At 40.5% G+C, this 12,515-nt stretch overlaps 1 protein-coding gene across 10 annotated transcripts in view; it reads right to left on the reverse strand.

Annotated features, from left to right (window-relative positions):
• adgrl1a (adhesion G protein-coupled receptor L1a) overlaps positions 1-12,515 on the reverse strand; it is a 229,203-nt gene that overhangs the window by 67,771 nt on the left and 148,917 nt on the right. The gene's annotated exons all lie outside the window — the stretch shown is intronic.

Genomic DNA, 12,515 nt, shown 5'->3' on the forward strand with positions numbered 1-12,515 from the left:
AAATAAATGGCTGCATTAATAAGTATTACAATATTCAGGACTCTTGATTATGTAAAAGATCGGTGGGTTGCTTTACACAATAGACAGTAATAGAGTTGAATGTGGCCCGTAGGCTATACTTTGCCCACTCCTGTTGTGCTGGATGGACAGGTGCAGATGGAATCCTCTCGTTTTTTTCTCTCTCTACAAGTACAGTTGGCATTGACATCGGCAAAGCCCCCCTCTCTCAAATAAAGGAAGCGCCGCTTTTGGCGGGGGTGCGACACACCAGAGAGACGCCAAAAAAAAACACTCGACGCCGTTGAGCGCCTCATCTATGGCTGGCCTAAACGTTGCTGCCTCTTCAGAGAGAAGCAGAACAAACAGGTCAGGGGGAATAAAAAAGGCGAGGGCATGACCAAGGGTCTCCTATTTTCCCCACACAGAGACCCCACTATACTGCCGTTAAAGGCAGCCATTACTGGGACCATCTTTATCCATTGAGCCTGAAACTAAGAAAGCTGCCATAATGCCACCCCAGGGTGCAAGCTTTCCACATTCAGAGGCGTGACAAGTAAAAGTGTCAGCCACCATGCTGGCTCTCAATTACTGTCTTAATGTCGGAACAATTGACACCGCTCTTTTTCCATTAAATGTTGCAGGCGAGCGGTGAGGTCACGCCAGTCGCAGCATACATTGAACAGGCTGACACCTCAGCCAGGGGAACACTTGAGCACCAAGCAATACAGGCCAGCTCAGCCAGGGAACAATCCATTTGGAAGGCTAAACCCGTCAATATGTTTGGTGTTTGCACACGCCGTGGAAGCGAACACCGAAAATCATTTGGTTTTAAGGTCACGCTTGGGTTCCCATTGAGGAACAAAGTGGAAAAACACGGAACTGCACATCTTTTGTGTGAATTAGAGCTGAACACTTCATCAAATTCAAATCAACATTGCAATGTAGTAGAACACAATTTTCAAATGGCAAAGGCTGAGGTGGAAAACACTGCTTTATATCAGTTGATCAGTGGGTTTATGTTTATTGATTTATTCATGTACAGTATGTACTGTCGTGTCTAGATAAGATCAATGCCTAAGAAGTACCATCCACATTTTTAGATATTGTTTCTTAAAGCATGAACATTTGATGCAATATAGATTTGTTTGCATTATTGTTGTAATCTGACTTATGATTTACGGAATTACAGACGCTCCGCTACTTACGAACATTCGAGTTACGAACAACGGTACATACGAACATGTCTGCGCGCATGTCAAAAAATGCTCGGAAAGAGATGCTGTAAGTTAGATTTTTTATTGCGCACCTTTTCCCGAGTACTGTAGTGCTTCTTTCCGCCGCTAATACCGACGCTTGGCGCTGTGAGAGCTCACCCAGCATTGGAGGCTCAGCAACGTGTCGAGGAGGAGGAAGAAGAAGAAACGCCTGTCGCTCATAGATAAAGCCATCGCACTCTTCGAGCAGCAAGACCCAAATATTGAACGTTGCACAAAGGTTGCAAATCAATTGAATGATGCCATACAGTGCGACCGCATCATTTATGATGAAAAAAGAAGAAAAGTGTGCAATCGTCGTTAGATCGCTTCTTTCGGCCAGTTTCTAGTAAATCCTCCAAGGAAGATACTCATCAACCCTCATCTTCTTCTCCGCGACCCTCAACTTCTTCCTACATTGAAGTTACGGAGGAGAAAGTAACTTTTGAAGCCCATTCCAGCGACGACGAAGAACCTCTCATGATATAAAATCCTCCTCTTCCTCCTCCTCCATCAAATCCTTAAGCATCGAGTACATCTTCCAAAAGTAAGTTAAACTTCATTTTATTTATCTTATTACGTACATGTACATACTGTGTGTCTCTCGCTCTCTCTCTCTAACATACGTAGTACAGTACTGTACGTATTTTCTTTAAACATAAATTATAATACAAAATATAGCACTGAAGCAACTTACGAACAAATTCACCTTACGAACGATCGCTCGGAACGTAACTCGTTCGTAAGTTGGGGAGCGTCTGTATGTGTACACCACACGTTTGTGAAGTTGCCGTAGTGAACGCTTAAAAGACGGTAAGTCAAAAGGCTCTATTTTCATGGACGTCCCAATTGTGCTTGGGCGGATCTTGATTTTAGTGCCGTTACAAGCCTATAGTTTAACATGCTGCACTGCGCCATGCTGGATGTTCAACTGGACTGAAAATGTTTTCTTTGCCAGGACAGCCGACAATTTGGTGGATGAAAGTCGGCTACACTTTAATAAGCAGGTTTAAGTCGTGGCACAGGGTGTGAAACGCCACTTTGGTAGGTTTTATCAAGGTGCAGGCATTCTGTGCTACGTCCATTTCTAACTGCATGTCTGAAAAAAATCAAAAGAAAGAAAACTGGCACTTTTCGCTAGACCTGCGCTGGGCATCAAAATAGGTCCAAAATGTGTTTAGTAAGTTAACGCTAACTGAAGTAGATAACGTGTCTTTCATAATAGTACATGGTTAATTTGCCTTATTTCAGCATATGACTAAACTATGAAACAAAAATAAATGGTAGTAAATCTGAATTTGGTTATCACAATGCAGATTAATTAATTGCTTGTGTTTGTTAAAAAGTACATACAAAAAGAAACTGAAAAAAATATTGCATTATTAAAACACAGTTGAGACAAAAAAAAAAAAAGTAAATTCGATTATTTTTCAAAATTGTTCAGCCCAAGCGTAATTTGGTGAAGATTTAATAATATTTTAAGTGGAAAAAATCCTAACTGCTAGAAGTAAATTCTCCTTTACAGTTAACGACTTCCTTTCCTATGGCAATGACGTACCACAAAGTTGTGCCATGAATCATAATACATCGCAGTAGTAAAGTCGTGTTGTTGAAAGTGGACCAGTCGTCATTGTTGCTTTCATCATGGGACTATTACTGCTGTTGTTTTAATGTCTAATGTTTAGTATTATTAATGCTTAGTTTTGTACTGGTTTTATTATTGTATTGATTCTATGTTTTGAACTTTTTTTTAAGCATTTTGTACTGATTTTATCATTAGTCAGGTTTCCATCCAATTGTTTCAAATTTGTTAAGCAAATTTACTGAAAATGCGCAAAATGGACATGCGACTTATGCCCTCATCCATCTGTTCTTCTTTTCCGAATATTGAGAGGAGACTCCGGGACTGTAGGTGGCGGTATACACCATAGAGTTGTGATCCACCAGTAAATTAAAAAAACAACAACAACAGGAAGCGACTGCGCTGTGCGATGACATTGTATGAGTTTGCTTTTCTAATTCTTAATGAACTGTAGCGTTTTTTTGCTGTTTTTTGCTCCATTTAAAATTGCAGTAATATTCACTTGTTTAACTGATTCCAAAAAGATTTCTGTTTCGTCGTCCACCCAAACATACTTTACTTTATCGTCCGATATTGGTGTGATGTAATATCCGGTCAAAACGTGTGATGTGTATTCGGTCTAAACCTGTTTCCATAGCCAAAATTTGCATTTGCCTTTTTTCGATACGTTTCAAAATCCACCCCCTCCTAAGTGTAAAAACTTGTTTGCGAATTTTGGGCCCTTTTTCAAAATTCGAGCGTTTCTATTCAGTTTTTTTTTTTTTTACAAATGGGTGGATGGAAGACCAACTATTGCCCCAACTATTTTTGGGGACTTTCTGTGAAGCGTCTTTGAGTACCTTGAAAAGCGCTATACAAAAAAAAAGAAAAGTATTATTATTATTATTATTGTTGTTGTTGTTGTGCCCATTGAGCTCTCATTCCTCCCTCGTTTGTTCAACCCCTCTAACGAGTATTCTCTCTCTTTACCCTCTATGGTATGACCGTCTTCCCATTGCAACCCAGCTGTTTGTCTCCCAACAGAACTTTAGTCTCTAAGAGGTTTTGTCTTGCCTCCGTTTCCAAGTTCTTGCTAATGTGGGCTTCAGGTAGTGTTGTTAATGTACAAGGTGTGCGGTTCTTCACCTGCTTAATGCGTACCGTGCTTTTATGAATCAGTGCTGTATAAATTGATTATTAAATTGACTTGACTTTTAATGGAAATTGAAAACTAAGTGCCCTGGTGAGTGAACCACGAATTCGTACGCCGATGCACAATTGACTTCATTGCGTGCCATTCATAACATCGAAACACTGGATGTTATGTTTTAGTTTTTTTGTTTTGTTTTTTCGAATCATGAAAGTGTGCTCCATTCTTGGCAGTGTTGGGACTTTTTGTCAAAACAAAACAGAATCAAAATGATGATTTTAGATTTATTGCTTATGTATTGGGAGAGAATGATAATATCCGTATTTTGCTTCATTTGCAAGTGTGAAAGACAGTAAACGCTACCTGTTGGCTATTTTTGTCATAATTTGGGAAACATTTGTGGACTGAATTCACTGAACTGTAGTGCTTGATGTAAACTTCAATCATTTTCATGCAGAGGAAGTGGCACCCTGCATCAATTATGTCAGGTCCATATGGCACTAGTTCATCATTTTCCCAAGAGGCGCTCAAAGGGAAGTGTCAGGCACTCAGTTGAGATAAAAAGTGTGATACCATTTTATGGTAACAACTTTTTTTCCAATAAAAACACACCAAGTGTCCAGAATTTGATACTTGTGAATTAAACAATTTGAGTCGCAAACTCAGCCTTGACAAAAGTCAGAGAGTAGTAACAGAAAGGGAGACATGGGGGATGAAAAAAGGAAAGCGGGAGTCTTGATCTCAGCCGCGTTGGATCTGATCTGAAGAGCAGCAAAAGGCAGCACCAGGATAAGATCTTTTTTTCATGATCCGCCCAGATCAAACCGGACAATGAAGCTCCGCGAAGATGCGGGCAGCGGTTGCAGTCTGCAGGGCTACGGATACAAACGTTCTTTCAACCTGGGGGGGGCGGGGTGGGGGGTGAGCAGGGAGCTGGAACAACGCATCACAACCCGGCCGCCGACTGGGAATGGAGTCATTAAGAGCAAGGTTGGTTGGGCGGAGGCTGACTTTTGGAGCTTTCATCTTCTACAACTGCACAGCAGACTTTCAATGCTTGAATGTGGAATTTATTAGGAAACTGAGCTAAAAGTCGCAGCCAAAATCACAATGGCACTCAAATGGGCGAGGACCTCCACCAAGGTCGAACTAATGGATTGGCTCAACCCCAAAAGTGACACAAAACTATATTCTGCAGTCATCAGGATTCATGCAATAAATGAGAAAAAAATTGGAGAAATGTCTCATCTCTGGAACATAATTTAGTTTTATGCCAAATTTCCAATGCATGGTACCAACTCTGGGATATGAACAGAACGTAGTCCTGAACTGAGGATCCGCCATGGGCCTTTGTTTGCCCCCATAGTTGTTCTTTTTGAGCATCTAATTCTGAGGAACTAATTCGATGCGGTATGGTTTGTGCAGCTTTCCACACTACTAATTTCATCATCCCAAACCAAGGCACATTGATTTTGAGGTTAACGAATGGCACATAATGAACTAGTTAGCGCATTGGCAGAAGAAGTACTGGCCATACTTTCCATTTATTATTTCATTATTTTATATCTATTGCCTAAAATAGTTTTTTTTAACTAAAATTGAGTGTTGGGTTAGTAACATATGACTATTATTACTACTAGAATGAAACTCCTTCCTATACCGATAAGCCCTTGCACTATTCTAAGCCAGTGCTGGGTCCATTAGAAACAGATCCAATGCTGTTTTTATTTTATTTATTTATTTATTCATATCCAGCACACTGGGTTGAGGCTTTAACCCAGCCTGTTGGGTCAAGATTTTGATCCAATAAAGATTAAAACAATTTTTTTTTACCTATACTAATGAGTTACAACTGCCAAGAAATTGGTTACCAAAAATAAATAAATAATAATTTTAGTACCAACATTTTACCCTGTCATAGGGTGACCACAGTGGGTCACTCGTATGGTAGGTTTTTGCAGTGGATGCCCTTGCACGCATTTCCAATCCAGCTGTGGGCTCTAGAGACCCAAATGGATGTTACTGATCACCTTCAGCCTGCCCAAATACAACCTTTAACCCAATCTACAGGGTCAAAATCATTAGAGGAAAGTTAACCCTCTCAAAAAACAATTTTGACAATAATCAATAATATGTTCTATGCAGCCCCAAAAGTCTAAATACGGTATTCCGGCTAATATTACATTTGCACAATATAAGTTCATTTGCGCAATATAAATTAAGTAGCAAAATCCAGCAGTTTTTATCAATATCAGAAGGCGGCCATTTTGCCACTTGCTGTCGCGTGAAAATGACATCACAGTTGCTCAGGTAACAACCAAAAAACAGGTGAGCTGTGATTGCTCGTTGCCTGAGGCTGAGCCCTGAGTAACTATGATGTCATCTTCAGTCGACAGCAAGTGGCAAAATGGCCACGAAATGACTGGATTTTTCTTGATAGCTCCACAAATGTAATATTATTTAGAATGTCATGTTTACACTAGTGAGGTCACATATAACATATTATTGTCAATAAATGTTTAAGGTCTGCCCAAATTCACAGCTCCCTATCAAGTGGGTTATGACAACAGCCCAACATTTTTTGTGTGTAATAAACAACACAGACTTGGGGTGGGAATCTTTGAATGTCTCACGATTCAATTCGATTCCGATTTTTGGGTGTGCGATTCGATTCAGAATCGATTTTTGATTAAGAACGATTTTTGATTCAAAATGATTTGATTGACAATGATTTTTGCTTCAATTTATAGATGTTCAAGAAATCGTAATGATCTACTCCAGTCTGACTTGACTAAATTAGTGCTCTACGCACTTTTATAACTCCAAAAAACGGCTCCACGCTGCAAAAAAACTACTTTTATTGGAATAACTTGATCGTGACTTTTTCCTTCTACTCTCTAATGTGGCTACAACTTAACAGTGTATCAGACCGCGTGGAACCACACTGCCCCTAAGTGGCCAAATCGGTACAACATGAACAGCGCTCCCAATAAAGGCACACACAAACAAAGGGAAGACAGTATAAAATAATTTAAATAAAATCGATTTTGGGACATTTAAAATCAATTCTGAATCGTACTAAATGAGAATCGCGATTGTTATGAGAATCGATTTTTTGGCACACTCCTAATGCATACAAAACATTGTTGGATTCAATAACAGTCTAAACAAAAAGTAACATTTCTACTAATTGCACAAGTTTTTTGTCCACCGCCCATCTATATTCTTAATATTAAAAAAAATGAAATGGTTTCAATCAAGGATTGACATGATGGTGGCATGATGTCAAAAGAGAGAAAAGAAAGAGCTGCAAAGAAGAAGAGTAGAAGAGGTGGAAGACGTCTGTTTACTTGATTTTCTTCTCTGCCGATCGTCCTGGAAAAAAAGAAGACGAAGAACACACACACACACACAGAGATTCAGCACATGTACCTAAGGACAAACAGCGCTGAGAAGCGACACAAACTATTCACGGCGCCCTGATGATGCGTGCGAGGCAAGTTTAAGGCCACCTCGGTTGCTTGCGTGATTGCTTCAGCCTTCCTCGTCTTTTCAGAGCCCTTTTGAGAAATAAGCCGCGGCCCCCGCTGTCCTTAATCACTCTGCTCAATGCTTTCTACAAGCCTATCAATTACTCCCACTCTAATGAGCAACAGCAAAACACACACGCGCAGTCGCGCACACACACCCACGGACATACATTGTTGCCAAGGCTCCTCGGCCTCCATAATGTGTCCTCTCCAGTTTCTTCAGCCTCTCGCTCTTTTACAAAAGCTTCTCGTTTGCGTAAACATCTAAGAGCAACACTCGAAGGCTAATTAAAAGTGTTTGCTGAAAACGTGTCCTATTAGCGCAGGGGTGTCATTGTGGCTCAGGGGCTACCCACAGCCTCATTTGTTGTCAAATGGGATGGACCGGTCAAATTGGGGCGTAATGTTTTTCTTTTTGTTTTAAAATCTTTAAGTTAAATGAAATGTCATTTTGTATTTTTTCACTTTCAAAATTCATCCTCATGCAGGCCGGATTGAACTTTTTTCAGGTCCAATTTTGGCCTGCCTGGCCTTACGTTTCACACCCTTGCCCTAATGTTATTCTCTCTTCTGGCCTTTTGTATTTGGGTCACAATCAATGTACGTCTGCAAAATGAATATACAAGTTGGACACTGTGCAGCCGAGTTGCGATCCACCACTTTTAAAGCCCATGTAGACACTTTTAAAACCGCGGCTAACTGGATGCATATTAACAAGATAAATCACGGCTGATGAAATAGCAGGGGGCCTAATGGTTCGAGCCCAGCCGCTACGGATAGCCCCACCGGAGAACAAGGGGAGGGTGTGGGGAATCGATAATGATGAAGTGCAGTGCTCTGGGGCGGCAGGGAGGGCAGGTGGCGACCTCTCGTGAGGTGGATTTAGTTTGACTTTGTGTATGTGTGTGTTAATGGCAAAGCAGTATCAACACACCAATTGATCGCGATGTCTTAATGGGACGCAAAAGCCTTTACAGTTGTGCCGAGGCACCGTGAAACTGAGACGGCCGATAAAAGTCCTGGGACAACTGTACAATGCAATTATACAATTTAGATAGAATAGGCTTCCCCTTTGCAACTATAACAGCTTCTACCCCGTTTGATGCGGTTACAGTTTGGCCTTCCACACCATCCAACCATGCCTATATTTAACAGAACATCTCTCCATCCTTTTAATGTCATTCAGAGGTTTGTAAATTTGCAGGTACTGAAATGGCAGGTCATTTTCCTGTCATGGCAGAAGCTGCAAAACAACCGGAGAGACTAAAAGTTTTTATCTGAGGAGAAAAAAAAGAAAGAAAAAGAATAAGGGAATGCTAACCAGATAAAAAGACACAGATCAACATTGGCCCGTCTTCCACTTGCTGGCGTGAGCTCAAAGCTAATGCTATGAGCTGGTCCTCATGGGAAATGTGGTCTTCCTTCAGGCCAAACACTATCACATTTGTCCATATGGTGCCAACAAAATCATTAAAAACTAAAAGTTCTTAAGGTTTTTTAAGAGGTTTTTTTTTTCAGATTCCTCCAACCCCACTTTTTCATGGAAAACAAACATTATACTGAATGTTTATCAAGATTTTTGGAAGAATTATTTTAGATTTGAACCCCAAAAAATCCCTCCTACTGCATTCGAATGGCCGTCAATTCTGCATATTTTCGCTATTGGAGGGCTGGACCACTCCCTATGCCCTGAAAATTGAGGGGGTGGGGGTGGCTGTACAGTATACATAATTCAATAGTATCCATCCGTCCATTTTCTATACTGCTTATCTTTACTACGGTCACAGTATTATTATTATTATTTTTAAATAGAATACAAATACTACTATTAATACTACTAATTACAAAAAACATTACATGTTTAAGCATCTAATAGAAATTCCACTAATTGAAAAACATGTTTCAATAAATTAAAGACATAATTATCCATCCATCCATTTTCTTAACTGCTTGCCCTCACAAGGGTCGCGGGCAGCTTGTGCTACATAACAACAAAAAAGATTTCTTCATGTAAAAAAAGTGTTAAATAATGAAAAGGTCATGAAATATGTATATCCATCAGTCATGAAATAAATGAATATTAAATATGTTTCATATTGACCAATGTAATAAACGAATGGACAATTTAATGAATGATTCTGCATTTGAACTATTTAATTGGTTTTAGAATTATCACATCAGTCTGTCTATCTGTCAAATACACAAACAATATTTTTTGGGGCGTGTTTCAAGAAAATGTTTTCTGTGAAAAAGTGTTTTCAGTAATTAGACCTACACAGCTGGTGTTGTCAAGGCGATCGCACGTGAGCTAAACAAGCATGTCCTGTCAGTGGGCTGTGTGCGTGTGTGTGCGTGCGTGTCATTTCCTGCTGTCACTTCCCTGTTTCAGGTGACTGGTGACACCTTGACGACATGACTCACGCAAACAAAGCGGGAACCTCGCTTGATGTAAACACGGCACGTGAGGCGAGGGGCCACCTGACGCCCGCTGTAAAAAAGCCTGTGAAGACGTCGCGGGGGCCGAACGTTTGCCAGACGGCAGGTGAACGATGTGGGCATTACCGGAGCGATTAGAAGCAGCAAATTCAATTAATCTTGACAAATCTCTGCTGAGGCAGAACGGAAAGGAGCGACGCACTCGCCGCCCCTCCCTCGCGCTGGTAATTAAAAGTGGCCAAGTTGAGTGGCGTGTGACCGACTTGAAGTGTTTGGGATGAGCGGCTCGGAATGCGCAATTCGGCTCGGGTTTGGTCTCAGTGTGTTAGAGGACGGGAGTAATTGACTCTTCTTTCTCATTCCAGACAGACGTCTCATCACAGAGGGATCAGCTTCCAATTTTCTAAGCCGTTTCGTTCTTCAGATTCAATCGGCGAAGTTTGTCTCCTTTTTTTTCCTCTTTCCCCCGACAACCCCGAACGCAAGGAGCAAAAAAAATGCAAGTCAGCAGCTATTTAATTATCCGCTTGATTGCTTTACGGCAATAGAACAAGCAGCCAGCTCGCGGCAAGAGGACAAGGTGAGCATGCACAAAGGCGGGAAGCCAAGTACGACAGAGAAGGCGCGTTTCCGTGACCTCTTTGAGGATCCAGCGTGCACACGACCAAAATCATATTAGAGGCCAGGATTAAACTGACTTCATCTGATAGAAATTAAATCTCTGAGCAGTAACAAAGGGGGCCCGCACATCTTCTAAATGATCATCAGAATTTGATGTCACACTAAAAAGCTTCTTCTTGTCTATGATGCTTCTGATTGGGACAAGCCCTTAAATTCACCTCAAAATGGCATCTTCCGATTGGACTCATTGGGCCCTGGCAGGCACTTGTTAGAGTAAGAGTCGAATAGCTGTGCACCCTGTTATAATATTTGAAGTTTGTGTCGATCGGTGAAACTGGTGGCATTGGCTCATTTTTTTCTAATGTTCCATATATCCTTGAACCGATGATCTAACTTCGGTACCATGCTCTGCTTGCATGAGATGAGGTAGGCAAGAAAGCCTGGAGATTTAGAATTTTGATTTCCCCAGTAGAAGCTCATCAAAGTGTGAGCTCTGAAATTCGCACAAATATCTGCTTCAAACCAAAATGGCGGACTTCCTGTTCAATTTCTGCCATGGGTTAATAAGACTTTTTAATAAGACTATGCTGTTACGATACACAAGACCACCAAAGTTCATGTCGAACGGGGAAACTGGTGTCAGTGGCTAATTTTCTCTAACTTTCCTCAAAATGACCATCTAAATCTGGTGCCTTGCTCCGCCCACATTAAATGGCATAGACATGAAAACTCAGTGATTTAGTATTGCCAATCTGTCTTCTTCTGATTGGTGCTCATTCACATTCACAGTCTTAGTGTAGTTTGTACGAGTTGCAGAATTTGCCCAAAATGGACACATTTCTGTTCAATTTTAGGCATGGGCACTTGAGACATTTTTTTTTAAATCCTGTTATAACTAACACATTTGCCAATGTTTTTGTTGATTAGTGAAACTGGTGGCAGGGGTTTCTTTTTTAAAACCTTTTGAACATTCTGGAAATGATCACCAAACTTTGACATCATGCCCCGCCCACACGAGCTAGCAAAGCTAGGCAAAAAATGACACCTAGGCAAATTTCCAAATTTTATGTTATGACAAATTTTGTGTGTCGATCTGTGTTAGTCAGTGGCTTATTTTTTTCTAACTTCCCAAGGGGCAGGAAAACAACAACATTTTCTTCAACTTCCAAAAATTGGTGCATTTTGGGGCATTTTTAAGCCCCCCAAAAGGCAATTAAGTTGCCGTAAAAATAATAACAGCGATTCCAAAAGGGGGCCCTAACAAGAAATCAAAGCTTGGCAATCATAATGGGCCAGTGGGCCTCCTCCAGCTGTATACGATGCTCTACGTGAACCATACACACAACACACACACACTCACTACACAACCAAAATCTCTGACGGATGGTTTGACAAGCATAGTTCTTCTACGTTATTTACTATATTGAAGCAGAAGGAATCAATAAATGATATAAAACTGGTCAAGGGTGTTAAAATAATTCTTAAACTGCGGATGTCTGTCCATAAAAAGACGGAGAAGCTGAAGTTACATGTTTTTTGGGGGGGCTGAAGTGGATGAAGTAATGGCACTTCTGATCATTTCAGTGGGGAGATTTGAGATTAGGGCAGAACTATTTTGAAAAAAAATCAAATTGCAATTTCCCCCCTCAATATTGCCATAGCGATTTAATATGTGATTTTTTTTCAAGGTCAATAAATGTATATGGAAATTAAAACACACATACGTAAAAAAATAAATAAATATATAATGCCTACCTACCAACCAAAATCAATCTTGATTCCACCCCACCCCAAAATTTTTTTTTAAAATTGCAGCCTTTACAATTTGAAAATTGTATTCTACTACACTGTGATGTACTTGATTTCAATTCTATGAATTGTTCAGCCATAATGGAGATCAAATGACTTGATGGTCATGGAATGGATTCAACACAAAGGTACCACTGTATCTTGTATAAAGTTGT

This window comes from Vanacampus margaritifer, chromosome 2, assembly GCF_051991255.1.
Source record: "Vanacampus margaritifer isolate UIUO_Vmar chromosome 2, RoL_Vmar_1.0, whole genome shotgun sequence".
Classification (NCBI taxonomy): domain Eukaryota; kingdom Metazoa; phylum Chordata; class Actinopteri; order Syngnathiformes; family Syngnathidae; genus Vanacampus; species Vanacampus margaritifer.